The sequence below is a fragment of the Canis lupus genome, chromosome 20 (assembly GCF_003254725.2).
Source record: "Canis lupus dingo isolate Sandy chromosome 20, ASM325472v2, whole genome shotgun sequence".
NCBI classification, from domain to species: Eukaryota; Metazoa; Chordata; class Mammalia; order Carnivora; family Canidae; genus Canis; species Canis lupus.
Genome location: NC_064262.1, coordinates 3091185 through 3117414, shown reverse-complemented (window position 1 = coordinate 3117414; position 26230 = coordinate 3091185). Strand labels below are relative to the sequence as shown.

General features: G+C 40.7%; 1 protein-coding gene across 10 annotated transcripts in view; it reads right to left on the bottom strand.

Annotated features, from left to right (window-relative positions):
- LOC112660683 (CCHC-type zinc finger nucleic acid binding protein) overlaps positions 1-26230 on the bottom strand; it is a 68836-nt gene that overhangs the window by 6974 nt on the left and 35632 nt on the right. For 3 of the 10 annotated variants that reach the window (XM_025448422.3, XM_049097649.1, XM_049097653.1), the window contains exon 1: positions 5510-5711. The exons of 4 other annotated variants lie outside the window; for them this stretch is intronic. The gene's annotated coding sequence lies outside the window, so the exon portion shown is untranslated. Of the gene's footprint in view, positions 1-5509; positions 5712-26230 lie in introns of those variants that run through there. 3 more of the 10 variants (XM_035702476.2, XM_025448429.3, XM_049097651.1) reach the window with 2 other exon arrangements.

The following is a 26230-nucleotide window of genomic DNA, read 5'->3' as shown; positions in this document are numbered from 1 at the left end:
AAACGATGATAATAATAAAGTAACAACATAGGGGCACCAGGGTGGCTCAGGTGATTTGGTCATCTGCCTTCAGCTCAGGTCATGATCCTAGCATCCTTGGGATCAGGTCCAAGTACCATGTCAGACTCTCCACTCAGTGGGGAGTTTGTTCCCCCTTTCCCGCTACCCCTTCTATCCCCTTTCTCTCATAAAATCTAAAAAAAAAAAAAAAAAAGGCAAAATATTTTTAAATTATGTACTCATTTTTTAAAGATTATTCATGAGACAGAGAGAGAGAGGAGAGAGGCAAAGGGAGGAGGAGGCTCCATGCAGGGAGCCTGATGCGGGAGACTCGATCCCAGGACCACAGGATCACATCCTGAGTTGAGGGTAGACGCTCAACCGCTGAGCCACCCAGGCATCCCAAATTATGTACTCATTGAGGATAGACTATCAATCTAAATTCAAGAATGCTTATTTTGGATTATCTAATAAAATCCTATTACTCCAAGAATTCACAATCAACTAGACCTCACTAATATGTATTTTTTTAAGATTTTATTTATTTATTCATGAGAAACAGAGAGAGAGAGAGAGAGAGAGAGATTGAGAGAGGCAGAGACACAGGCAGAGGGAGAAGCAGGCTCCATGCAGGGAGCCCGATGCAGGACTCGATCCCGGGTCTCCAGGCGAAATCGCTGCGCCACCGGGGCTGCCAGACCTAATATTTTATGGAATGCTACAAAACATATTTACTAATAAAGATAAAAGACAAAATGTTGTATTTTCCACTGTTGCCAGGCAGAAGGTGAGCATTTATTTTCTTCCTTTTGCTGCTTTAGCAATCATCGCTGTATCTACACTGATGTTATCATCAGACAGTAAAAAGATTTGAGGATCCTAATAGCTAAACCTGGGTTAACCACTGAACCATCTGTGCTGTTACCTCAGACACTTGAGGTCTGTCCTTATCAGGAAAGGATGATAAAATTGATCTGTGATGAGAATTGTTACCAGGTGTCTTGTCCTTACCAGATGCTCAACTTAAAAAACTTTAAGGGCTTATGTCTTCTTATTCTTTCCTTTCCACTCCAATTAAGTTAGATTGCTTACAGGTGGATTAGAAACACCCCACCCATGCAATGCCTACAGAACAAGTTTAAATTATTCTTTTTTTTTTATTTTTATTTATTTATGATAGTCACACAGAGAGAGAGAGAGGCAGAGACACAGGCAGAGGGAGAAGCAGGCTCCATGCACCGGAAGCCTGACGTGGGATTCGATCCCGGGTCTCCAGGATCGTGCCCTGTGCTAAAGGCAGGCGCTAAACCGCTGCGCCACCCAGGGATCCCTACAGAACAAGTTTAGAAGAGGGCAACTGCTTATACTCAAGTTTCCCATCTCATAAAGTCTACTTCCTGAGTGGACTGGAGAAGAGGTAAGAAAAATGGGTGAATGCCAAATGATTTCATATTTGCAACAACAGACATCAGGTATGTTTCCACTTCATTTTTTGTCTACCAAATTTGCATGACACAAACCACACAAAGAAATGTAGGAACACAGGGCATGCCAGGCAGCAGTAAGGCAGTCAAGATACTGCTTGAAAATTTACTGAGAGGGCCAGTATATAATTAAGAGTCTATTTTATACTCATCTAGGATTAAATCCTAGAATTGATACCAAAACATTATTGGTTATACTAACTTGTCTTCATCAATGTAATTTTTCCACATTTTTTGATACTAAGAGCAAAGCCAGTAAACTACTTAAATCTTTTTTTTTTATTTTTTTTTATTTTTTTTTTATTTAATTTATGATAGTCATACAGAGAGAGAGAGAGAGAGAGAGAGAGAGGCAGAGACACAGGCAGAGGGAGAAGCAGGCTCCATGCACCGGGAGCCCGATGTGGGATTCGATCCTGGGTCTCCAGGATCGCGCCCTGGGCCAAAGGCAGGCGCCAAACCGCTGCGCCACCCAGGGTTCCCCTTAAATCTTTTTTTTAATAATAAATTTATTTTTTATTGGTGTTCAATTTGCCAACATACAGAATAACACCCAGTGCTCATCCCGTCAAGTGCCCCCCTCAGTGCCCGTCACCCATTCACCCCCACCCAAACCACTTAAATCTTAACAGGTCACTGACAAGACTAACAATGGGAGTTCCAATGAATAGAAAGCCCTAACTCTTTAGGGCTTTAAATAAATAGTGACAGGCAAGTGTAGGGGGTCCTGGGAACAAAGTTATGATATGGATCTGGCTATCTTTATTGTTTTATATGGCTTTCCTAATATAGATAATGTGTATTTACTGTATTTTTCTAGTTATTTCCCTCAAGTTTAGGGTTATCCCTGACTCCTCCACATTGCTGACCTAACTACATCCAGACCATAGGAGAGATTTTGCCCCCTGAATGTACTTACTCATCATGATGCTGTAATAAATCAGTTTAGTGTTCCAACATGGTCCTAAAACACTTCAGACTGTTTTAAGATAAATAAAAAAACTACAGACAGGAGGGAAGGAAGCAAGTTACACTGTACATTACTTGCATTCGGACCAGAATAATGGAGACCACAGTGTAATACTGGAACAATTCTGGGTTCTTATCCTGGCTCCTGCCATAATTACCCCCCCCCCCAAGAGATTTAATTTAATAGCTATCTAGTATGACTCAAAGGTTAATAAACGTATTATCTATAATCCTTACAACCCTGCAAGTTATGTATTCTTGTCCCCATTTTACTGATAAAAAAAAAAGTCTCAGATCTTCAGTCTCCTTAACTTCCTTTATTTATTTTTTTAAAGATTTTATTTATTTACTCATAGAGACACACAGAGAGAGACAGACAGAGACACAAGCAGGCTCCACGCAGAGAGCCCCACGTGGGACTCGATCCTGGGTGTCCAGGATCACAACCGGGGCTGCAGGCGGCGCTAAACCGCTGTGCCACCAGGGCTGCCCAGATCTGAGACTTTGAAAAACACATTAGTTTTCAATGTAAAAAGTCTTTGTTCTCTTTAGATAAATCGAAACTAGAACTGATAAACTTTTTAAAAATCCACAGCCATATATAAACTTATTCACAGTATACCACCATACAGCTTTCCTGAATTTTAAGCCAAGATAGATTTTCTTAACTTTCTCTGTGGTAAGTACTTAAGAGTGTCACCACAGATCCAAACACTGGCTATCTGATTCCACTAGTTAATAGCCTCATTTGTAATTATGGAGTCACTGCAGCTGATCACTATACTACACTCTCATACTACTGATTAATAGAGTCCATCTACTTACAACTTGCATTTTGGGTGGTCACAAGCTCTCATTTTATTACTCCAGCAGTTTTTTACAACATGAAAATGGTGCACAATTTACCGGAATTCTCATTATTATGCTCTTACTGCGGCAGCATCAGACACTGCCAGAATAGGAGTTCTATTAAAGTGAGACAGTAGGGAAAGAGCATTCTCCACATAGCAGGCCAGGATGCCTTGGCATCAGTCTTCTGGCTCTCCACTTAACTGTCAGAAGGCTAGGAAGAAAAAAGCAGCCAACAATTTTTTAAAACTCTCACTCCTGCAAGAAAAAGCAAAATCTCTCTTGTGGTCAAGTGCTTAGCCAACAGACCAATCATTCCAATTAGTCAAACTGTGGTTCTATTGCTTTTAAGTACCAATTTGATAACTTCCCATTTGTACCATATTTTCATTAGATTTTAAAAGGGACAGATACCCCAAAAAGTCATATAGCCATTTGCAAAACCCATTAATAATACCTTAAGGAAGAGGTTACTCTGCCTGTTCCAGTTGTTCAAATGCTAGTGTAATAAATGCCCTTTGGTCTTCTATTGATCTGGCTCAGAGTATTTTTTACGGACTCCATATTTGTTTGAAATATATTACCTCTCATCATCAGTATGAAACGCGGATATTTAGCTTGCCAGGACTTACCCAAGTTTTCTAATGTGACATATGCAGATAAGTACACAAACATATATTGTTAGTTTAAGAAAAAAACGGTTGCCGACAACTGCGATCTGGAAAAAATTTTAAGTCCTTAATTCAGCCCCAGGGAATCTAATAAATTATTCCTTTTTTATTCCAGTACAGAGAGCTCCTTGTAGACAAGAATCAGGCTCAACAAGCTAAACACAGCATGTACCTATGAACGTGGCATTTTGTAGGGGTTTGATTAAACCAGGATCAGAGTAATTTTTAAGCATTCGAGAAGGACTGCTTTGCAGAAGAAGAAAAAAATCTAAGATGTAGGAATTTCATTTCATTCATCTTTTAAGAACCCTCAAAATCGTATATGCAATTTATAGTGCTTGAGCAAAAAGAGTAACAAGTTGCTATCTTAGTTAAGATAACATGTCCATGCAGAAAGTAACTGGTTATGTTCCAAAAATTGGATCAAACAACAGGAAAGGAGAAACAGGTTTTTTAAAAAACTTGAATAATTTGGGGTAGGAGGATGTAAATTAATCTCCCTTTACCTTAAAAGAAACGAGTAATCCAGACTCTTGGGCTTCTTACTCTTTCTGGATAATGACTGAAACACACTATCCCAAGTCACAGAGGGCTACTGAGCAGTATTTTCTTTTTCTAAGACCTCGGAGACCAGATGTATCGACTTCCTTTGGAAGTGCCCTGTGGCTGAGGCCATGTGGTTAACATGTGGCAACAAGCATAAGCCTTACCCATAATAAAATCAACACCCAAAACCAAATGTGGGCAATTATGTCGTCCTAAAATAGGCTTGCACATTTGGAATATCTAGATGGGGACTGGCTCATTAACTTCCAGGTCTCATTTTTAGATTAAGTTGTACCCGTTTAATTAATCCAAGAAATGACTGGATTTCGTTGATTCACGGAAAGCCAGTCCTATCTGCCTCTTTTCGAGTTACACTGTCAAGAGAAGTAACTCAACATTTGAACCACCGTAAGAACTCAAGAATCGGAAAGCTACCAAGTACGCAGAGTACGAATTTCGAGGCTTCGCAGGCCTGCAGGCGGAGTATCCCACCGCCCTAGGACCAGCGCGCCTTCAGGACCCTTGGCACATGGCCCGCCGGGCCCCCGACCCCAGCACATGGCCTGCAGAAACACCCCCGACCCTCCCCACCCGCAGCCTCCCCCCAGTAAGTTCCCGCCAAATCGCCCCTCCGTCCCGCACCCGCGACCCCCGAGGTCTCAGGGCTTCGGTCCCAAGGGCGCACGGCCCGGGCCGCCGTCGCTTGAGGCCGCGGCCTGGGGCGCGGCCCGGCCCTGGGAGAGGCCCCGAGGCCCGGCGGCCCGGCTTCCCAAGACGGAAGGAAGGGCGGCGGGGTCGCCCGACTGCGGCAGCCCGGAAACCTGGGCCCGGGACGGCTGCAGCAGCCGAGTTTCCCGCCTGACGCAGCAGCAGAGCAGGCCAGAGCGCGGCCGCCATCGCCGCCGAGCCGCTCCCAACCTCTCCGTCCGCCTCGGCCACCGCCCGCCCCGCGGATGCCCCCCGCCCCCAGGCCCTGCTCCGGGCCCTCACCTTCGGCGTCTGAGCGGGTCCGCAGCGGCGGAGACTCGGACGCGGGCCCGGGGAAGGCGGCTCACAAGGTAGCGGCTGTTTATTTTCAGGGTCCTTGCCTGCGCCACACGCGGGTCTGCACACGGCCCCACACACGCCGCTGCGCACGGCTCTCCTCCGCCTCGCCCACGCGGCCAATCAGCACGCGGAGTTCCGGCGTCCAATCAGAGCCGCCCCGAGGAGGGCCGCCCAGCTTGAGCGCGGCGCGGCGTGGGGCGGGCCTCGGCCTCCGCGCGCCGCGGCCTTTCCCGCCGTGCCCCGCGCGCGGCCTTTCCCGCCCGGAACCGCCGGCCCCGACCCTATTCCTGGCCGCTCCCCCCGCCGGGGAACTTGGGTCGTCCGGGCCTTGGTGGTCTCTCGCGGCAGCGGGCGCCGAGGGGTGCCAGAGGGCAGGTCTTCGTGAAGTGGCTGTGATTAGCGTGGGGTCAGGGAAAATTCCGGTCCCTTCTGGGGCTCAGGAGAAGCGCTTGCCCCCAAGCTTGTGGCTCTGACTGGCTTTACGAGCTCGGCCCCGGTTCCTAGAGCTCGTCAGTTGGTTCCCGGTTTCTAATCTGCACATCCCAATTCGGGGGAAAGTCGCAGCTCCAAGTAACAAGTTACTGTGGCCATGGGTCCCGGCCCCGAGTTTTGGTTTGGTTTTTTTTTTTTTTTTTTTTTTTTATTCATTTATGATAGTCACACACAGAGAGAGAGAGAGGCAGAGACACAGGCAGAGGGAGAAGCAGGCTCCATGCACCGGGAGCCCGACGTGGGACTCGATCCCGGGTCTCCAGGATCGCGCCCCGGGCCAAAGGCAGGCGCTAAACCGCTGCGCCACCCAGGGATCCCTGGTTTGGTTTTTGTGTGACCCAGGCAGAGCCTGGAATGGCCGCTGCTTACACCTCTTAACGGTAGACCCTCACCGCCGCGCCCTAGGACCATGTGCGCCCCAAATGTCCCAGATGAGGGATGGGACCTGCCCTGCGGAGTGTGTGAAGATGGCGGAGGGAGGGCCCCGGACCCTCTGCCTCACGACTCCCCCTGGGACCGCTTCACACATCGGTGAAGGACATCCTGCAACTTAGGGTAGCAAGTGCCAGGAGAGCCACCTGGCCGGGCTCTCGTGTTCAGGAACGGCCTCCGGTTGGGATCCCTTACCTTGTCCCAAAAAGACTGTGTGTGTCGTCATTGATACTCTTTCAGGATGAAAACAATGTAAATTATTGAATGTGAACTAAGATTTTCTAGAATTGTGAGTGCCATCTTGGAACAGCTTTTGTTGGAAACAGGAAAAAAAAAAAAAAAGAAGTACCCCAGTCTCTTGAGCTCTAAAAGCCCTGAAATTAACTATAGTCTCCTACTAAAGCTTAATATGCTCCTCAAGGTTAGGATGTAGCCCATATTGTTGGCTGGTACATCCCGGAGATTTACTTCTCATTCTTTTAATGACCATGGTACTTGAAATTAATTGCACAGATCTATTACGATGTTAAAACTGCTGAACAGTCCTTGTTTGTAGCATTAATTCAGTGAGTAGCTGTGAAGACTCCAGCTGTTCTTTGCCTTTAGTCTCATCTCATTGAATTCTCCCAGTCCCCAGGCTGTATGACTTTTGAAATCATGTTTATGGGGAGGCACAGTGGTTAAGAGCTCAGGTGATAGGAATCAGGCATTACACCTGGATTCAGATCACCAGTACTTAATCATGGTAGTGCATTTAGCGACTGTGCTCAACACAGTATTTGGTAAAGGTTAGCAATTATCTAAGAGTGAATGAACTATTTCAAGGACCAATGACTTTTTCAGCTTTTTTTAAACCAAGACAACTAAAGTAAAAATATTTTAGAATTCAGTATGAAATGTCCTATTTCCAGTAAGATTGAATTGCCTAGCTGTTTATGTATTGAGTTATATAACACCACAGTTACCAATAATAAAACAGTGTTTTGTGCTTAAAGAGTTTTATTCCCAAGAATCTTACACAGCTTTACAGATTTCCCCTCCCTAACAGATTAATCTTTATAATATCTCGAGGTAAGTAGTAGGATGGTAATTGAAGACAATCATTCCATGATTTCCTAAGCCCAAGCATTGAGTCAGTATTAGTGCAACAGGCTAAATGGAGGAAGTCCACCTTGGGTACATCCAAGAGGACTAGTTAAATTGTCATAGAACCATAAATTCCTATTTTTGTCTGACTTTGACTTATCACTCCAAACACAATACTACATAAAACGTTTGATATTTATTATAGACCCAGGGACAGAATGTTCCTAATGTTAAAAAAAAGAAAAAAAAAAGAGGGTGGGTATGAAATAGTGGACATAATGTTCTTCTGTAGGTTTCAAAAAACTTAAATGGAAGGAATGGAAACATAATGTGGTCTTCACTTCTCAGCTCTAGGAGTAGTAACAGATAATGGCTCTTTTCTACCTGGCATCCAGCTTTCTGTAATAACTATTACTATTAACAGAACCAGACTGATCATGAGGCATTCTGTCTCCAGAGGTTTATGATGGAATTTAACTACAGTCATTTGTGTTTGTATATGCCCTTGGGTACACCTATCTCACTAGAGATGTTTGAAAATAAGAAAAGAAAAAGCCACTCCACTCAAAAGATAAACTGCCAACCATATATGAAGAAAGAGTCCCTATCTTGGAAACGTATTTTCTCCTCTCCTCCCTTCCAATGTTCAGTCTTACCCAGTCTACCCACACATATTGTGGTCAGCAGTGTGTTACAAACGTGACTAGTTTAGACATAGACTTTGCCCTTGAAGATCTTGCAAGATGTAATGGGCTATAAGAAAGTATTAAGTGTCCTGAGGAGGACCAGCTAAAATGCTATGATTCAGCATGATTCAGGATTCCTTAAAATACCAGTTGAGCAGCAATACCTGCCAACTCTTAATTTCCGCTAAAATGCCCAATTGCATAGTACATGCCTTAAATTCTGCTGTTAAATGGAGATGATATCGTATCTGTCTTTCTAAATCCTTCCATGTCCTGTTTTCTCTGCCTACAGGGAAAGAGGCTCTATGACTTGACTTGGAAAGTATGCAACTAAAGTTAAGTGTAAATTGTTTCACCACTCCTGTCTGTTTCTGAAGCTAAAACATAGTTTACTAAGCTAAATCCCGAAATATTATCAGTTATACTAAGAATAGCTGGTAGTATATATAATTTCTTTAACAGGGCTTAGCATAATTACCATTAAAGTGTTATCTATGATTTTTATTATTATGGAGTGCTTATTATATGCCAGTCATTGTTTATAACCTCTTTATAAGTTTACACAAAACCTCATTGAGATACGTACTTTTATTAATCCCGTGAAGAAATACAATTCCAGAAGATTCACGTATTCCGCCAAGGGCAGAGAGTGAATAAATGACAGGGCAGGCTTCAGAGATAGAGTACGTGCTTAAATACAAAGCTTCCAGCCTCCTAGTAGTTATTGAAACCCAATCTTACAATTTCCCATTGACTCATTAAAGTGACAGTATAGGGAATACTAACATGGTAAGGAAAATATGAAACACTGGGGGCACCTGGGTGGTTCAGTGGTTGAGCATCTGTCTTCGGCTCAGGTTATGATCCTGGGGTCCTGGAATCGAGTCCTGAATCTGGCTCCCCATAGGGAGCTCGCTTTTCGCTCTGCCTGTGTCTCTGCGTCTCTCTGTATCTCTTATGAATAAATAAATAGAATCTTTTAAAAAATATGAAACACTAATAATTTAGTGAGCATTCCATCAGTTGGCTTCCTCCTCTGTGATCTCAAATTGAAACTATCTCTACTTCTGCAAAATAACTGGCAAGAGAACATCATTTGAAAATAGTTTTTAAAGGTTCAAAATAAAACCACCAATTTTTTTCTTACAAGAAAAGCAGATGCATTCATTTAAAGTAACTTCCTATGGATCATATTAGCAGTGAGGCTGATCATCATCTTCATATATTTGTAGGTTGTCCAAGTTTCCTCTTTCGAGAAGGGCAGATTTTGCTCATTTTGTTGTTTGTCTTTTATTGATTTGAAAACATTTTTTATATGTTTGGGATACTAATCATGTTTATGGGGAGGCACAGTGGTTAAGAGCTCAGGTGATAGGAATCAGGCATTACACCTGGATTCAGATCACCAGTACTTAATCATGGTAGTGCATTTAGCGACTGTGCTCAACACAGTATCAGTTACATGTTACATGTTATCAGTTACATGAAATCGTATGTGTTGACATTTTGGTGATCATTGTTTCTCAATGTGATGCAAAGTTTAGAAATGGATAAAGAATTTTTGAAACTTGGATTTGGATAATTGATGAAGAGACAGAGTGATTTCATTCAGGGAATGTTACTCAGGGCTACCCACCAAGAGTTTGGGGAGACTACTGCAATCCCCACACTGTGTAGTGCCTCCTTTGCATCTGTTAAATGCCAACAATATAATGGCATGTTGAATGCCAGGCAGAGCTTATCAAAATTTCTGCCTGCTTGTGAGCAAATGCCATGAGTCCTTAGATTTGTCTTTAGCAAACCCTTTGCTTCATTTGGCGGGAGGGCATTCAGATGCATTTATTGCATCACAAAACTATGATTTTCAGCATTTTAATCAGCCCTTGGAAACTGCTGACATCATGATGTACTCCTTCACTGGTGTTTCCATTTTCCCTAGCACTGCAGCCAGAATTTAGAATCCTGACTCACCCTTCAGCCAGCCACAGAGAATGCTGATCATTCTGGTATGGTCAATGCTCACAAAGTGACTTTGAAAGGGGAAATAGCTTTTGGACAAACCAAAATCAGTGCAATTTCAGGTAATAGTGAGGCTTTTCCTTTTTAACTTTCTCTTCTGCTCAGCTGCTATCCTTTCTCCTTTGACAGGGAAGCCACACTTCTGCAATCCTGGCCAGAAAGCTGTGGATTGTACGAGCTGGCACAGCCAGTGCTGTCCTTCTGAGCTCAGTGAGTTGTCTTTCCCATCTGCAGAGTCTCAGCTGGGGCGTGGCGCTTACAGTGAAACAATCTGCATAGCTGAATTAACAATTCCAAATTTAGCTCTCATTTCAATAAATTACCTTATAAAACATTCACTGGCCAAAATTATCTTCACTAGTTTATTTATAAGAACATTGCAATTGTTCACAGTTATTGCCTGTGAAGAAACTGATAGACAAAGTCTCTTATAATTTCCCCTCATAAATCACAGGAAAAAAAATAAAGGCAAGTATCAGGATTTCTAGGAGCATGAAATTTATGCCTATGCTATACAAATAAATGTTAGGTGTGTCTGGGTGTCTCAGTTGGTTATGCATCCAACTCTTTTTTTTTTTTTTTTAAGATTTTATTTATTTATTCATGAGAGACACAAAGAGAGAGGCAGAGACACAGGCAGAGGGAGAAGCAAGCTCCATGCAGGGAGCCCGATGAGGGACTTGATCCTGGGGCTCCAGGATCATACCCTGGGCCGAAGGCAGACCCTTAACCACTGAGCCACCCAGGGATCTTTACCTCCACCATCTTTAAAACAAAACAAACAAAACAAAACAAAAAACCAAAATGAATGTTAAAGAGGCTTTGGATATTTTCAAAGGGTAATGGTGAGGATTAAATAAGGTATTCAAATGGAAGATGCTTTGCAAATTCCAAAGCGTTTTGCCACGGTAAAATATTATTAAGATCAGTTTCTGACACATCTAAGGCATGACATTCCTTTTCTATGCTGATTTAAAACAGATAAAGACTGTATCTTGGACATGTGAATAGGCAATGCTAATATTTCTATTGCATTTGAAGAATGACTGGAAGTAATTTCTTCCCTTTATTTAGCGGATGGCTTCCCCACTTGATGCAATAAAAGTTCTCAGGGGCCTGAAACTGACTCTCAAACTTCTGAGGCTGAACGTTTATCCAAGATGAAGTTTGCTTTGAGTGGCACAGAATTCAAAGACAGCTCTGGACTAAGCTAAAGGGGGTGGTTAATGTGATCTCCGTACTTCCTATTTTCTTCCTTTTTGACACCTCAAATACACGTCTAGTTTCCTAGGGATTTCCTGAGTCAATCTGGGCCAACTTCCTTTTCTCTTCAAGGTTGACGTGTCCTGCTCTATCAGGGACTATCATTTTATCAACCAACGCAAGCTAGGGTAATAACTTCATTTACATAGCCCTTCATAGTTGCACATAAACATTCAGCCAGCATTCATCGAGAGATTATTATGTGCCACATTATCCAGGGTATTTTCACCTCTGTTTTATTTAGTTAGTACAGAAACTTCATGTGGTGCCTGGGTGGCTTGGTCGGTTAGGCATCTGCTTTCAGCTCAGATCATGATCCCAGCATACTGGGATCAAGCCCCGCTTCAGGCTCCCTGCTGAGCAGGGAGTTTGCTTCCCCCTCCCCTTCTGGCCCTCTCCCTGCTTATGCTCTCTCTCTGTCTCTCAAATAAATAAAATATTTTTTAAAAAAAGAAACCTCAGATTCAAGCATAACTTCTCTAGGTAAGATCTATGTATTTATGTAGGAGGCACCAACCTCCTTACCTAGTGTTTTTCACAGGGTGGGATGTACACAATACTTTCAGGTGGTATATGGCAGGGCATCAACTAAAGTTACGTCATATGGTATAATAAAGTCTCATTTCAAGCTCTTTCAAGCCTTCTATCTATCTCAAGGGGAAGTCTCAGTTTGGTGCTTACCAGTCTTTAACTCCTCTACAACACTGTATTTAACCTTTCTTAATGAGAAGAGCATAGTAACCATCTAGAACATTATTCATTTTATTATGATAATATAATAGACAAGTTACACTGTTTCCTAATTTGTGTAATCAAATTTCCTCTTACATTCACATCCACACATAGATATTTTATTTTATTGCTGAAGCAGCTAAGAGTAAGAAGCAGACTTTGGGCATTTTTAATCAAGATAAAATTGATAAAAACATATTAGTTTTAGGTGTAACAATATAATGGTTTGACCTTTGTATATATTGAAAAATGATCCCCACGATAAATCTATTTAATAGTCATCATATACATAATTACACATTTTTTCTCATTATGAAAACTTTTACAATTAATTTTCTTAGCAACTTTAGAATATATCACTCACTACAGTCACCATGGTGTACATTATACCTCCAGGACTTATTTATTTTATTACTGGAAGTTGTACCTTTTGGCCCCTTTCACCTACTTCACCTACCACCCTCCCCCTGCCTCTGGCAACCACCAATCTGTTCTCTGGATCTATGAGTTTTTATTTTTTATTTTTTATTTTTTTGGTTTGTGTGTATATATGGGGGTTTTATTTTTTTATTTTTTAAAAAACTTTTATTTATTATTTATGATAGTCACACACAGAGAAAGAGAGAGAGAGAGAGAGAGGCAGAGACATAGGCAGAGGGAGAAGCAGACTCCATGCACCAGGAGCCTGACATGGGATTCGATCCCGGGTCTCCAGGATTGCGCCCTGGACCAAAGGCAGGCGCTAAATCGCTGCGCCACCCAGGGATCCCCCCCCCCTTTTTTTTAAAGATTTATTTATTTATTTATTTATTTATTTATTTATTTAATTTATTTATGATAGACATAGAGAAAGAGAGGCAAAGACACAGGAGGAGGGAGAAGCAGGCTCCTTTTTTTTTTTTTTTTAAAGATTTTATTTATTTATTTGACAGGGACAGCATGAGTGGAGAGAGGGGCAGGGGCAGAGGGAGAGGGAGAAGCAGACTCCCTACTGAGTGGGGGGCCAGACGCGGGGCTCCATCCCAGGACCTCATCATCCATGACCTGAGCAGAAGGCAGATGCTTAACTGACTTAGCCACCCAGGTGCCCCTGTTTTTTTTTTAGATGCCACATAGAAGTGAGATCATATAGTATTTGTATTCTTTGTCTAACTTCTCTCACTTAGTATAATCCCTTCAAATCCATCCATGTTGTCACAAATCGCAGGATTTCCTTCTCTCATATGGCTGAATAATATTCCATACACACTTTCTTTATCCATTCATCCCTCACTGGACATTCAGGTTGCTTCCAAAAGTTTCCTCTTAGAAATTAAGAAAATGAGGGGAACCTGGGTGGCTCAATCAGTTAGGTGGCTGACTCTTGATTTCGGCTCAGGTTGTAGTGTCTGGGTTAGATCGAGCCCGCTGTCAGCCTCCATGCACTCAATACAGAGTCTCTCTTCTCTCTCTGCTCCTCCCCCTGCTGGCACTCCCTCTCTAGATGGATAGATAAATTAGATAGATGGATGGATGGATAGATTAGATAGATAGATAGATAGATAGATAGATAGATAGATAGATAGATAGATAGATAGATGATAGATAGATAGATGATAGATAGATAAAATATTTTTTAAAAGAAATTGAGAAAACAAGGGGGCCCTGGGTGGCTCAGTTTCGGCTCAGATAATGATCTCAGGGTCCTGGAATCAAGCAAGCCCTGTCTCGGACTGTGCACTCAGCAGGAGTCTGCTTGAGATTTCTTTTTCTCTTCCTCTCCCCCTTCCCTCTGCTCACATGCTCACGTGCTCTCTCTCTAAAATAAATCTTTTTAGGGGGCAGCCCGGGTGGCTCAGCAGTTTAGCGCTGCCTTCAGCCTGGGTTGTGATCCTGGAGACCCAGGATTGAATCCCACATCAGGCACCCTATGGGGAGCCTGCTTCTCCCTCTGCCTGTGTCTCTGTCTCTCTCTCTCATGCTCTGTGTCTCTCATGAATAAATAAATATTTAAAAAAATAAAATAAAAATCTTTTTAAAAAAGAAATTTTTTTAAGATTTTATTTTTTTTATTTTTTTTAATTTTTATTTATTTATGATAGTCACAGAGAGAGAGAGAGAGAGAGAGGCAGAGACACAGGCAAATAGAGAAGCAGGCTCCATGCACCAGGAGCCCAACGTGGGATTCGATCCCGGGTCTCCAGGATCGCGCCCTGGGCCAAAGACAGGCGCCAAACCGCTGCACCACCCAGGGATCCCTAAAAAAGAAATTAATAAAATGGGACACCTGGCTGGCTCAGTTGGTGGAGTATGTGACTCTTGATCTCAGAACTGTGGGTTTGAGCCCCACATTGGGTTCAGAGATTGCTTAAAAATAAAATATTTTTAAAAAAAGAAATTAAGAAAACAATACTATTTACAATTGCACCAAAAAGAATACCTAGGAATAAAAAAAAAAAAAAAAAAAAAAAAAGAATACCTAGGAATAAATTTAACCAAAGATGGAAGACTTTTACTTTCTTTTTTCTTTTTCTTTTTCTTTTAGACTTGTACTTTCAAAAACTATAAAACATCAATGAGGGATGCCTGGGTGGCTCAATGGTTGAGCACTGCCTTCAGCTCAGGTCATGATCTCAGGTCCTGGGATTGAGCCCCACACCGGGTTCCCTGCTCAGTGGGGAATCTGCTTCTCCTTTTCCCTCTGCCCTTCCCCTGCTCTTTCTCTTGCTCTTGTTCTCTTTCAAATGAATATTTATTTTTTTAAAGATTTTATTTATTTATTCATAGATGAGAAAGAGAGAGAGAGAGAGAGAGAGGTAGAGGGAGAAGCAGGCTCCACTCAGGGAGCCTGATGTGGGACTCGATCCCAGGCCTCCAGGATCACAACCCCAGCCAAAGGCGGCAGTAAACCACTGAGCTACTGGGGCTGCCCCATGAATAAATATTTAAAAAAATAAAATACAACATCAATGAAAGAAATTGAAGATGACACAAATGCAAAGACATTACATGCTCATAGATTGGAAAAATTAATATTGTTAAAATGTCCATATTACCCAAAGCAATCTACAGATTCAATGCAATCCATACCAAAACATCAATAGCATTTTTCACAGAACTAGAACAAATAATACTAAAATTTGTATGGAACCACGAAAGATCCTGAATAGCCAAAGCAACCTTGAGAAAGAAGAATAAAGTTGGAGGTATAACAATTTCAGATTTCAAGATATACTACAAAACTGTAATCAAAACAGTATGGTACTGGCACAAAAATTACACATAGACCAGTATAACAGAATAGAGAGCCCAGTAATAAGCCTATGATTATGTGGTCAATTAATCTATGGCAAAGGAGGCAAGAGTATACAATGAGGAAAAAAACAATGTCTTCAAATAAATGGTGCTGGAAAAACTGGAAAGCTACAGGTAAAAGAATGTAGCTGGGCCAATTTCTAACACCAAAAATAAACTCAAAATGGATTAAAAACCTACATATAAGTCCTGAAAAAAAATATCCTAGAAGAGAGCATAGTCAGTAATTTCTCTGACATCAGCCATAGCAACATTTTTCTAGATAGGTCTCCTGAGGCCAGGGAAACAAAAGCAAAATAAACTGAGGACTACATCAAAATAAAAAGGCTTTGCACAGTAAGGGAAACAATCAACAAAACAAAAAGACAATTTACTGAATGGGAGAAGATACTTGCAAATAACATATCCGATAAAGGGTTAATGTTCAAAATATAAAAAGAACTGGGGATGCCTGGGTGGCTCAGTGTTTGAGATTCTGCCTTTGGCTCAGGTGGTGATCCCAGGGTCTTGGGATCTTAAAAAAAAAAGTGGGACTCTTGAATTTGGCTCAGGTCATGATTTCAGTGTGATAAGATCGAGCACTGCATCGGGCTCCATGCTCAGCATGGAGATTCTCTCCCTCTCCCTCCACTGTCCCCTGTTCCCCCCACCATGCTCTCTCTCTCTTTGGTTCTGGAAAAAAAAGAGAGAGATGATCTCAAAATATATAAATAACTGATACAACTCAACACCAAAAAAACAAATGATCCAATTAAAAAACAGGCAGAGGATCTGAATAGACATTTTTTTTTCCAAAGAAGACCTACAGGTATGAAATGAAATGATGAAATGATGGTCAACATCACTCCTCATCAAGGAAATGCAAATCAAAACCACAGTGAGATATCACCTTATACTTGTCAGAATGGCTAAAAACAAAAAAAGACAAGAAATAACAAGTCTTGGTGAGGATGTAGAAAAAAGGGAACCCTCTTACACTGTCGGTAGGAATGTAAATTAGTGCAGCCACTGTGGAACACAGTATGGAGTTTCCTCAAAAAATTAAAAATACAAATACTGTATAATCCAATAATTCCACTACTGGGTATACACCAAAGAAAAAGAAAACACTGATTTGAAAGATTTATGCACCCCTATGTTTACTGCAGCATTGTTTACAAGACCCAAGCCATGGAAGCAACCTATTCATCCATGGATAGATGAATGGATAAAGAAGATATGATATATATATATCATGCAGTCATAAAAAAGGATGAGATTGTGACATTTATGACAACAGGGATGGACCTATGGGGCTTTATACTAAGTGAAATAAGTCAGACTTAGAAAGACAATACCACATGATTTCACTTATATGTTGAATCTAACAACAAAAACTAAAAACAACAAATAAGACGCAGACACAGGCCCACAAACACTGATGGTTGCCAGAGAGGAGGAGGTGAGGAGATGGACAAAATAGGTGAAGGGTAGTAGGAGGTACAGGCTTCTAGTTACAGAATGAATAAGTCATGGGAATAAAAGGCACAGCATAGGGAATATAGTCAATGGTATTATAACAATGTTGTATAGTAACAGATGATAGCTAACTTGTGAGCAGAGAATAATGTCGAAATTTGTCAAATCACTATGCTGTACAACTACTGAAACTAGTGGAACATTATGTGTCAACTATATTTACATAATTTTTTTCAAGTTTCCTCTTTTTTTTCAAGTTACCTCTTAAAATAAGAGTAAAACATGAGTTGATTTAAGAACAAATATGGGACACCTGAATGGCTCAGTCAGTTAAGCATCCTAGTCTTGATTTCAACTCAGGTTTCAAGATATACCTCAGGGTTGTGAGATTGAGGTCCATGTTGGGCTCCACGCTCAGCAGGGAGTTTGCTTGAAATTCTTTCCCTCTGATAAAAAAATCAATAAATTTTTTTAAAAGATTTTATTTATTCATGAGAGACAGAGAGAGAAGCAGGCTCCATGCAGGGAGCCTGATGTGGGACTCAATCCCAGGACTCCAGGATCAGACCCTGGGCCAAAGGCCGGTGCTCAACTGCTGAGCTACCCAGGCGTCCCCAATAAATCTTTTTTTAGGAGAATAAATATGAAGTAAATAAGAGCAGAGGAAGTACAACAAAATGTAAACAATTCCAAAGATAGCATGAAGGATAGGTAGATTTGGCAAAGATGGAATGGAGGGTATGCTAGGGGAGCAAGTCTGGGAAAGCAGGTGAAATTCAAAGGAATCCTTAATAGTGGAAGAGGAGAAGGGAAGTACATGGGAATGGCATTTCCAGAGCCTCTCACCTAATCCAATTTTAGTATCTGCCTTTGAACTCTAACAGGCCTTGAAGATCAGCTGCCAGAGTAATTTGGTAATTATGGTGGAAGGAAAGATCCTCAAGAAATACACTATTGTTATTAAAAATAAAACACAAGATCATTTTTTTCCTTTGAATATGGCAAGGACGCTGTTGAGTAATCATAACATGTTGGCCAGCTATCCTTGAGCATTAACAATGTTTTTAAATTGAGGGAGGGAAAAAAAAGAGGACAGAAACCATTTCCTGTTTCCTACTTCTTCTGTGTGCAGAGTTTTCAGAGCAGAAGAACCTGGAGCCCAGGGCTGGTACTGGGAACCATAAATGTCTGACTGCTGTTCAACGAGCTTTTCCTGTTGGCTTGCTAATCCCAGGAAATTGTCTATGGGGCTGTTTGGTCAGGGTGAGGAAGGTAGTGAAAGGCTAATAGAGGGGATGCTTGAGAGCTTCAGCACATATGGTATGTATGTCTGAAACATCCAGTGTGGGTGTGGGTCTCCAGATGCAGGCAGCTTTCCAAGTTCAGAGCAGCAATCTCATTCTGCGTGTGTGTATGTGTGTGTGCAGTGCACATACCTGCACACAGCACTGTTATGTGCCCTTGATTAAGTGGAAGATTGGAAGAACGACACAGAATGGTAAAACCTCCCCTTGATATCAACAACTCTAAGGATACCGACTGGCCCTAAGACCCAACTGGAGGGTGACAACTGTCTGATTTCTAGCCCTCTACCTTTTCACAACTCCCTTTCCCACTCCTTACCATTGTCTTGCCCATACTCTTAGGTAGTGATCTCAGTTGAGTAAAAGAGCCAACAAAGAGCTTCCTTTTTTTTTTAATTTTTATTTATTTATGATAGTCACAGAGAGAGAGAGAGAGAGAGAGAGAGGCGCAGAGACACAGGCAGAGGGAGAAGCAGGCTCCATGCACCGGGAGCCCGACGTGGGATTCGATCCTGGGTCTCCAGGATCGCGCCCTGGGCCAAAGGCAGGCGCCAAACCGCTGCGCCACCCAGGGATCCCATTCCTTTTTTTTTTTTTTTTTTTAAACAAAGAGCTTCCTATTGAGAGGTTAGAACACATTAGCCTAGGGTCTTAGCTTTTCCGGGATTTCTTCCATGGGTCCTTTTTGAAGAGCCCATTAAATCCTTTGTGGTAGATGTCGTAGGGAGGCTAATAAAGGACAGGCTCCTCAAGGTTCCTCACATCATAGACACAGATCCTCATTTACTTCTTTATTCTACCCACTTTTAAGACCTTTATATGTTCCAATATAAAGGAAGGACACTATATTGGGTTATTGTGTGGGGACATAAAAGGTGAAACTCTAGTTGAATTTCCACAAAAGGGAGGGATCCATGGGTGGCTCAGTGGTTGGGTGTCTGCCTTCGGCTCAGGTTGTGATCCCAGGGTCCTGGGATCGAGTCCCACATGGGGCTCACAGCAGGGAGCCTGCTTCTACCTCTGCCTGTGTCTCTGCCTCTCTCTCTGTGTCTCTTATGAATAAATAAATAAAATCTTAAAAAAAAAAAAAAGATCCACAATAGGGAAAAAAAGAGAACTCTGAAAAGTAAAATCTGAGGAAATCTTTGAAAACAAATCTCTTCATTTCATTATATGATTCTACACTACCCTTCGAGGTCAAAGGTAGGCAAAGTCTAATTTTTATAGTACCAGTACCTAACAGAGTATCTTGAACATCGGTCTTCAGTGAATTATTATTGACTGAATGAAGATTTCATTTTCATTTTCCCTCTCGGCGTCACGCCTGAGATTGCTCAGATTGTTCATTATCTTCAGAGCCAGCATTTATTACATCTCACTTGAAAGTCGCTAAGACAAGGCATTTTCCACAGGCTTTTCCTGTTTTTTTTCAGTACTGGCCAATCTTGATTTGCTGGTGACATCAGTTGGCTTGTGTTTTATGCTGGCCTTTGCAATGATACAGTAACAGAATCTGGAATCTCCAGAATTGATGTTAACACAATTAGTTTTAAAATGGAACTACCATAGAAAAGGAAGTTTGGATGCTTACCTAACAAGAGGGTTGGGAGTTTAGAATGATGTATGTAAGAAGCACTTTTTACACTGTAAAGTGCTATCCATATTTTAGCTACTATCATTATTAGAATACCAGAAAACTACCCATACAATCTTATAAAGAAGATACTTTTACTCAAGGATACTTTTACTCAACATGACAAAGCAGTGGCTCTCCAATATTTTTGGTTAATCATTCTGGCAAAACACCTCAACACTTTCGATCTCATTCACTTTTATCTAATGCAAGTGTTTTACCCGAGTGAATGGAAAGAAAAAGACTACTTTTAATTTCCAGTTTCCAATAATCTTCTGTTAAGAAAGAGAAACAGAAATAAAAGAATTGTGGAAAGGAGTTCAAGTACAAGAATAACTACAATTACATTCTTCATCAACTCCTCCAAGATCAACTATCAGTAGTTCTTTTTTTGTCTGTTTGGGTTGTTTGTTTTTGTTTTTGTTTTTTTTGTTTTTTTTTGTTTGTTTTTTTTTAAGTAGGCTTCATGCTGGCCTCTAACACAGGGCTTAAATGAAGGACCCTGTGATCAAGACCTGAGCTGAGATCAAATTGGGTGTTTAATGGACTGAGCCACCCACATGCCCCAATGATTAGATTCTTGATGAAGCAACAGGAAGCCAAGCTAAGGACTAGAGAAACCCAGAAAAAGGCTCAGAGGAGGAGAGACCATTAAACATAAGACTTACCACTGTTCCTGCTTTCACCTCTCAATCTTTAATCATTGGTGTTCTCAAAGGATCTGTCCTCAACTGCTCTCTCTCCTCACTCCCTAATTTCCCTGTTTCAATTACCATTTACCTAAGAGGAAAGGAGGGAAGGGGAAAGTTACCTAAAATAACTTAGGGATGGAGTAGAATGAAAATGATTGAAACAAACTTGAGCATGTGAGCCTCCTTATTTAGATCTAGCTAGTTGTCTTTGGAGAATATGAGATTAGGGTTTCAGGTGTCTCATTTTTGTTTTGTTTTCTGGGCCTTTTTTCCCCTCATTTTTTGACAGAAGTTGAAATTCTTGGTTTTTAGGACAAATCTCCCAATTTCAACTATTGACAATTTATTTTTAAAATTGCAGAGGAGGGGCACCTGGGTCAGTCACTCAGTTAAGCATCTGTCTTCAGCTCAGGTCATGATCTCAGAGTCCTGAGATCTAGCCCCACATTGGGCTCTCTGCTCAGTGGGGAGTCGTCTTCTCCCTCTGTGCTCTCTCTCCTTCTCAAAATAAAATTGCCGAGGATTTTTATGGGAGTGAAACTACTCTATATGATACTACAATGGTGTATAAATATCATTATAAATTCCTCCAAACCCGAAGAATGTACAATGCCAAGAGTGAATCCTAATGGAAACTATGGGCTTTGGGTGATAATGATGTGTCAGTGTAGGTTCATTGACTATAACAAATACACCATTCTGATGGGGAATATTGATAGTAGGGAACAGTATGCATGCGTCCAGGCAGAAGGCACAGGGGAACTCTGTACCTTCTACTCATTTTTTTCAGGAACCTAAAACTACTCTAATAAATAGTGTCTATTAAAAAAAAAACTACTGTGGCCAAATGAAACCCATTAGTAGTATGCATAGACTGTGGTTAGCAACCTGTGACTGTACATTTTCTAGCTTTACCCTGCACTTCTTTCTTGAGCTTGAGACCTGTTTCTTTAATGAGAATGTGGATAAATTAACTGGGGCATTCCATAGACTACTCAAATACAATCTGTTTAAACTACAATACATCTTCCTCAACATACAAACAGAATGAAACTTGCCTCCCATCTTGAAGTCCTTGTTGATCACAGTCCATCTAATTGTCCAGATTAGAAACCCTGCTGTCATCTGTGACCTGATCTCTATTTCATCTTTCATCTCCAATTCCTTTATTAAACCTTTACTGAGCATTCCCTAAATGCTAGGTACTATGCTAAGTACTGAGGATATGAATATAAAAAAATGTAGTCCAGGCTTTGGGGGGAAAGGTGGAAAGGGACAAGTATTTGCAAAACAGTATTTACTAAGTGTTATAATACACTTATATAAAATGACTCGTAACCTTTTTTTGTTAACTTGAAAGTCTTTATTAAGTGATTCATGAATTGGGGAGCATCCCATTTAGCAAGTAGAAGGGAGCTCCCCCTCATGACCTTCTTTAATCTGCACAACCTTATGAAGTAGGTATTTTTTTTATAACAGCTTTATTGGGATAAAATGGATATGCTAAAAAAGTCACCCTTTTATAGTGTACAATTCAGTGGGTTTTTGTACATTCATAAAGCCATGCAATCATCACCACTATCTAATTCCAGACTTTTTTTTTTCAGACTTTTTTTTTTTTAAGAGCAGTTTTAGATTCACAGCAGAATTGAATGGAGAGTACAGAAAATTCCCACATTCCTCCCCTGGAAACCCTGGCAAGACTGCTCATTTTACTGTCTCCAATTCTGCCTTTTCCAGAATGTCATATTGGAATCATATAGTATATAGCCTTTTCGGATTGGCTTCTTTCACTTAGTAATATACATTTAAGTTTCCTCCATGTCTTTTGGTGGCTTGGTAGTTCACTTCTTTTTAGTGCTAAATAACATCCCATTACCTGGATGTACCACAGTTTACCCATCCATTCACCCTACTGAAGGACATCTTGATTGCTTCCAAGTGTTGGCAATTATGAAGAAAGCTGCTATGAACATCTGTGTGAAGGTTTTCTGTGCACAAAAGTTTTCAACTTCTTTGGGTTCACATCAAGGAGTATGATTGCTGGATCCTATGGTAAGAGTATGTTTAGGGGTGCCTGGGTTAAGTGTTCGACTCTTGGTTTCAGCTCAGGTCATGATCTCAGGCTCATGAGATCAAGCCCCATGTCAGGCTCCAAAGTCTGCTTGGATTTTTGCTCTCTAACATTAATAAACAGATCTTTAAAAAAAAAACCTCTTCTTTTTAAATTTATTTATGTTTAGAGAGAGAGAACACAAGTGAAGGGAGGAGCAGAGGAAGAAGGAAAGAAAAACTTTAGCAGATCATTCACTGATCTCATGACCTGAGCTGAAACCAAGAGTCAGACACTAAAACAATTGCACTACCCAGGGTCCCTGAGTATGTTTAGTTTTGTAAGAAACTGCCAAACTGTCCTTCAAAGTGTCTGTACCATTTTTGCCTTTACACCAGCAATGAATCAGAGTTCCGGTTTCTTTGTCAGCATTTGGTGTTGTCAGTGTTTCAGACTGGCCATTCTGATAGGTATGTAGTGGTGTCTCATGGTTGTTTTAATTTGCATTTCCCAGGATGCCTGGGTGGCTCAGTGGTTGAGCATCTGCCTTTGGCTCAGGGCCTGATCCCAAGATCTCGGATCGAGTCCTGCATCGGGCTCCTTGGGAACCTGCTTCTCCGTCTGGCCTGTGTCTCTGCCTCTCTCTCTCTCTCTCTTTCTTATGAATAAATAAATAAAATCTTTTAAAAAATAATTTGCATTTCCCTAATGACATATGATGTTGAGCATCTTTTCAGATGCTTATTTGCCACCTCTGTACCTTCTTTGGTGAGATGTCTGTTCAGGTGTTTTGCTCATTTTTTAATTGGTTATTCCTTTTCTTAATTTCAAAGTTTAAGAGTTCTCTGTATATTGAAAATATATTTTTATTTAAGATTTTATTTATTTATTTGATGGAGACAGAGAGCACAAGCAGGGAAAGGAGCAGAGGGAGAGGGAGAGGCAGACTCCCTGCTGAGCAGGGAGCCCTACTCAGGGCTCAGTCCCAGGACCCTGACATCATAACCTTAGCTGAAGGCATTTAACCAACTGAGCCACCCAGGAGCCCCTCAAAATTTATTTTTTAGGATTTTATTTATTTGGGATGCTTGGGTAGCTCAGTGGTTGAGCATCTGCCTTTGGCTCAGGGCGTGATCCTGGAGTCCCGAGATCGAGTCCCATATCGGGCTCCCTGCACAGAGCCTGCTTCTCACTCTGCCTGTGTCTCTGCCTCTCTCTGTGTCTTTCATGAATAAGTGAATAAAATCTTAAAAAAAAAAAAAAAAAGATTTTATTTATTTATTTATTTATTTATTTGAGAGGGGGGAGCATAGGGAGAGGGAGAGAATCTCAAGCAGATTCCACATGAGCATGGATCCCAATGCAGGGCTCACTCACGATCCAAGTTGAAAGCAAGAGTCAGATCCTTAACCGACTGAGCCACCCAGGCGCCCCTGTATATTCAAAATATTTAAAAATTTCTCTTGAGACTTCTTCTTTGATCCATGTGTTATTTAGAAGTGTGTGTTCAATCTCCACATATTTGGGGACTTTCCAGCTCTCTTTTTGTTGTTGATTTCTAGTTCAATTCCATGTAGTCTGTGAACAGGCTGGGACCACCCAGCTACCTCTCAGTACATGGCAGAGTTAAGGCCCTGAGTACTGGCACCACTGAATCTGCTGAATCTGAGCCAAGTCTGACATTACAGTTAACCTGGAAGGATTAACTGTCTTTTAAAAAAGCTCCCAAATCTCTACTTCTCTTTGTATTAAACTGATTTATGAAAGTTAAAAAAAAAAAAAAAGCTCAGTGTTCAGTAAAAGACGACTAAGCAGATTGCTGTTTAACAAGCCAAAGACTAAATGAACAGAACTATGTGGATTTGAGGTATATTCTCTAACTGAATTTTCTTTTTTATCTTGGTAAAATATAGCTAACATAACATTTACCATCTCAACTATTTTTTATTGTACAGTTCAGCAGCATTAAGTACATTCATGTTGATGTACAACCATCAACATCACCCATCCCCAGAACTTTTGCATCTTCCCAAAATGAAACTCTGTACCCACAAAACAACAACTCCCAACTTCCCCTCCCCAACCCCTGGAAACCACCATTCTACTTTCCGTTTCTATCAGTTTGAAGATTCTTAGAATAGAGTATTCCTCACCTAAGTGGAATCATACCATATTTGCCCTTTCGTGACTGGCTTATTTCCCTTAGTATAATGTCCTCAAGGTTCATTCATGTTGTAGCATGTGTCAGAATTTGCTCCCTTTTTAAATCTCTATCTGAACTTTTATTTCTTCATTTTGTTTCCCATTAAAACTACAACGATCAAAATCAGTCCTGATTTTACAAACAAACGTAGTCGAGGCAACCTAAAGACACAGCTGTCCAAGAGGAGCATCTGGTGTGAAGTGTCCATGCTGGCTTCCTGGCCCTCTCCAGAGGCTGCCTTTGCAATGATGATCATTAGGACAAGGAGCTCAAAGCTCTATCGACTGAGGCTGAGAAATAGCAGAGTATTATTTAGTTTTCTTTGCCAAAGAGAATCTAAATTGTGCTGAATCAGAGCAACTGTAAACATTATTTGCTTTTAGATATTTCACTTTATCCCACAGGCTCTGAGATAATCAGCCTGTGTTCTGGAGCTGTGTTTCTGAGAAATAGATACAAATGAGTCCACAAAGTCCATAAACAAAGTATCTTAGGACTTTCCAATCTAGGACAAACCAATTAATATAAATCATGGATTGTATTGCATTATACAAATCTTTACAAAAAGTGGGCATTAATTGATGCAAGGAAATTTTTAGTCTATAGGAAAATGGCAACGTATAAAACATTTAATAATGCCTATTCTCATAATTTAACATTCTACCATACACTTTTTTCATACAATATTTTCAAAGTACAGTAATTTTTATTGCTTCTTCCTATCATACACTTATCGAACTGAAGTCAAAGTAATAACTGCTAGTGCATCTAGAAAACAATCCAACCAGGAAATATTGCTTTCTTACACTGTATTACCATAAATAATATAATTATATTCCATATTTATAAGCATATGCATAAATGTAGCATATTTATATTATTATAAAGAATATATATTTTAATATCTGTAAAATTAATGGTATTTACTGATTTAAAAAATTACCCCTAACATATACATTGTGACAAATAAATGCTGCCTTGATTATCTTATCAGTATCCACGATAGGAGGAAAATTCAAGACAAGATAAATACTTCTATTTAAAAATACATAAAATATAATAACTATATTTCAAATGTATATGGACTGTGAACTTGAATTATTCTGTATGAATTTCAGTCAAAACAATTTTTAGGGCATAAACCACCAATTTTTAAGGCATAAGTTTAAATATAATTATGACTTTTAAAAACTTCAATATCAAGTTTGGGCATATTAGAAATATTATGAAGATATACTATATAATTGGTTATTTTTTTTTCGCCAAATAGCAAGACAGACAATCTTCTGAAAAACTAACTCAGACATTACATCTTCC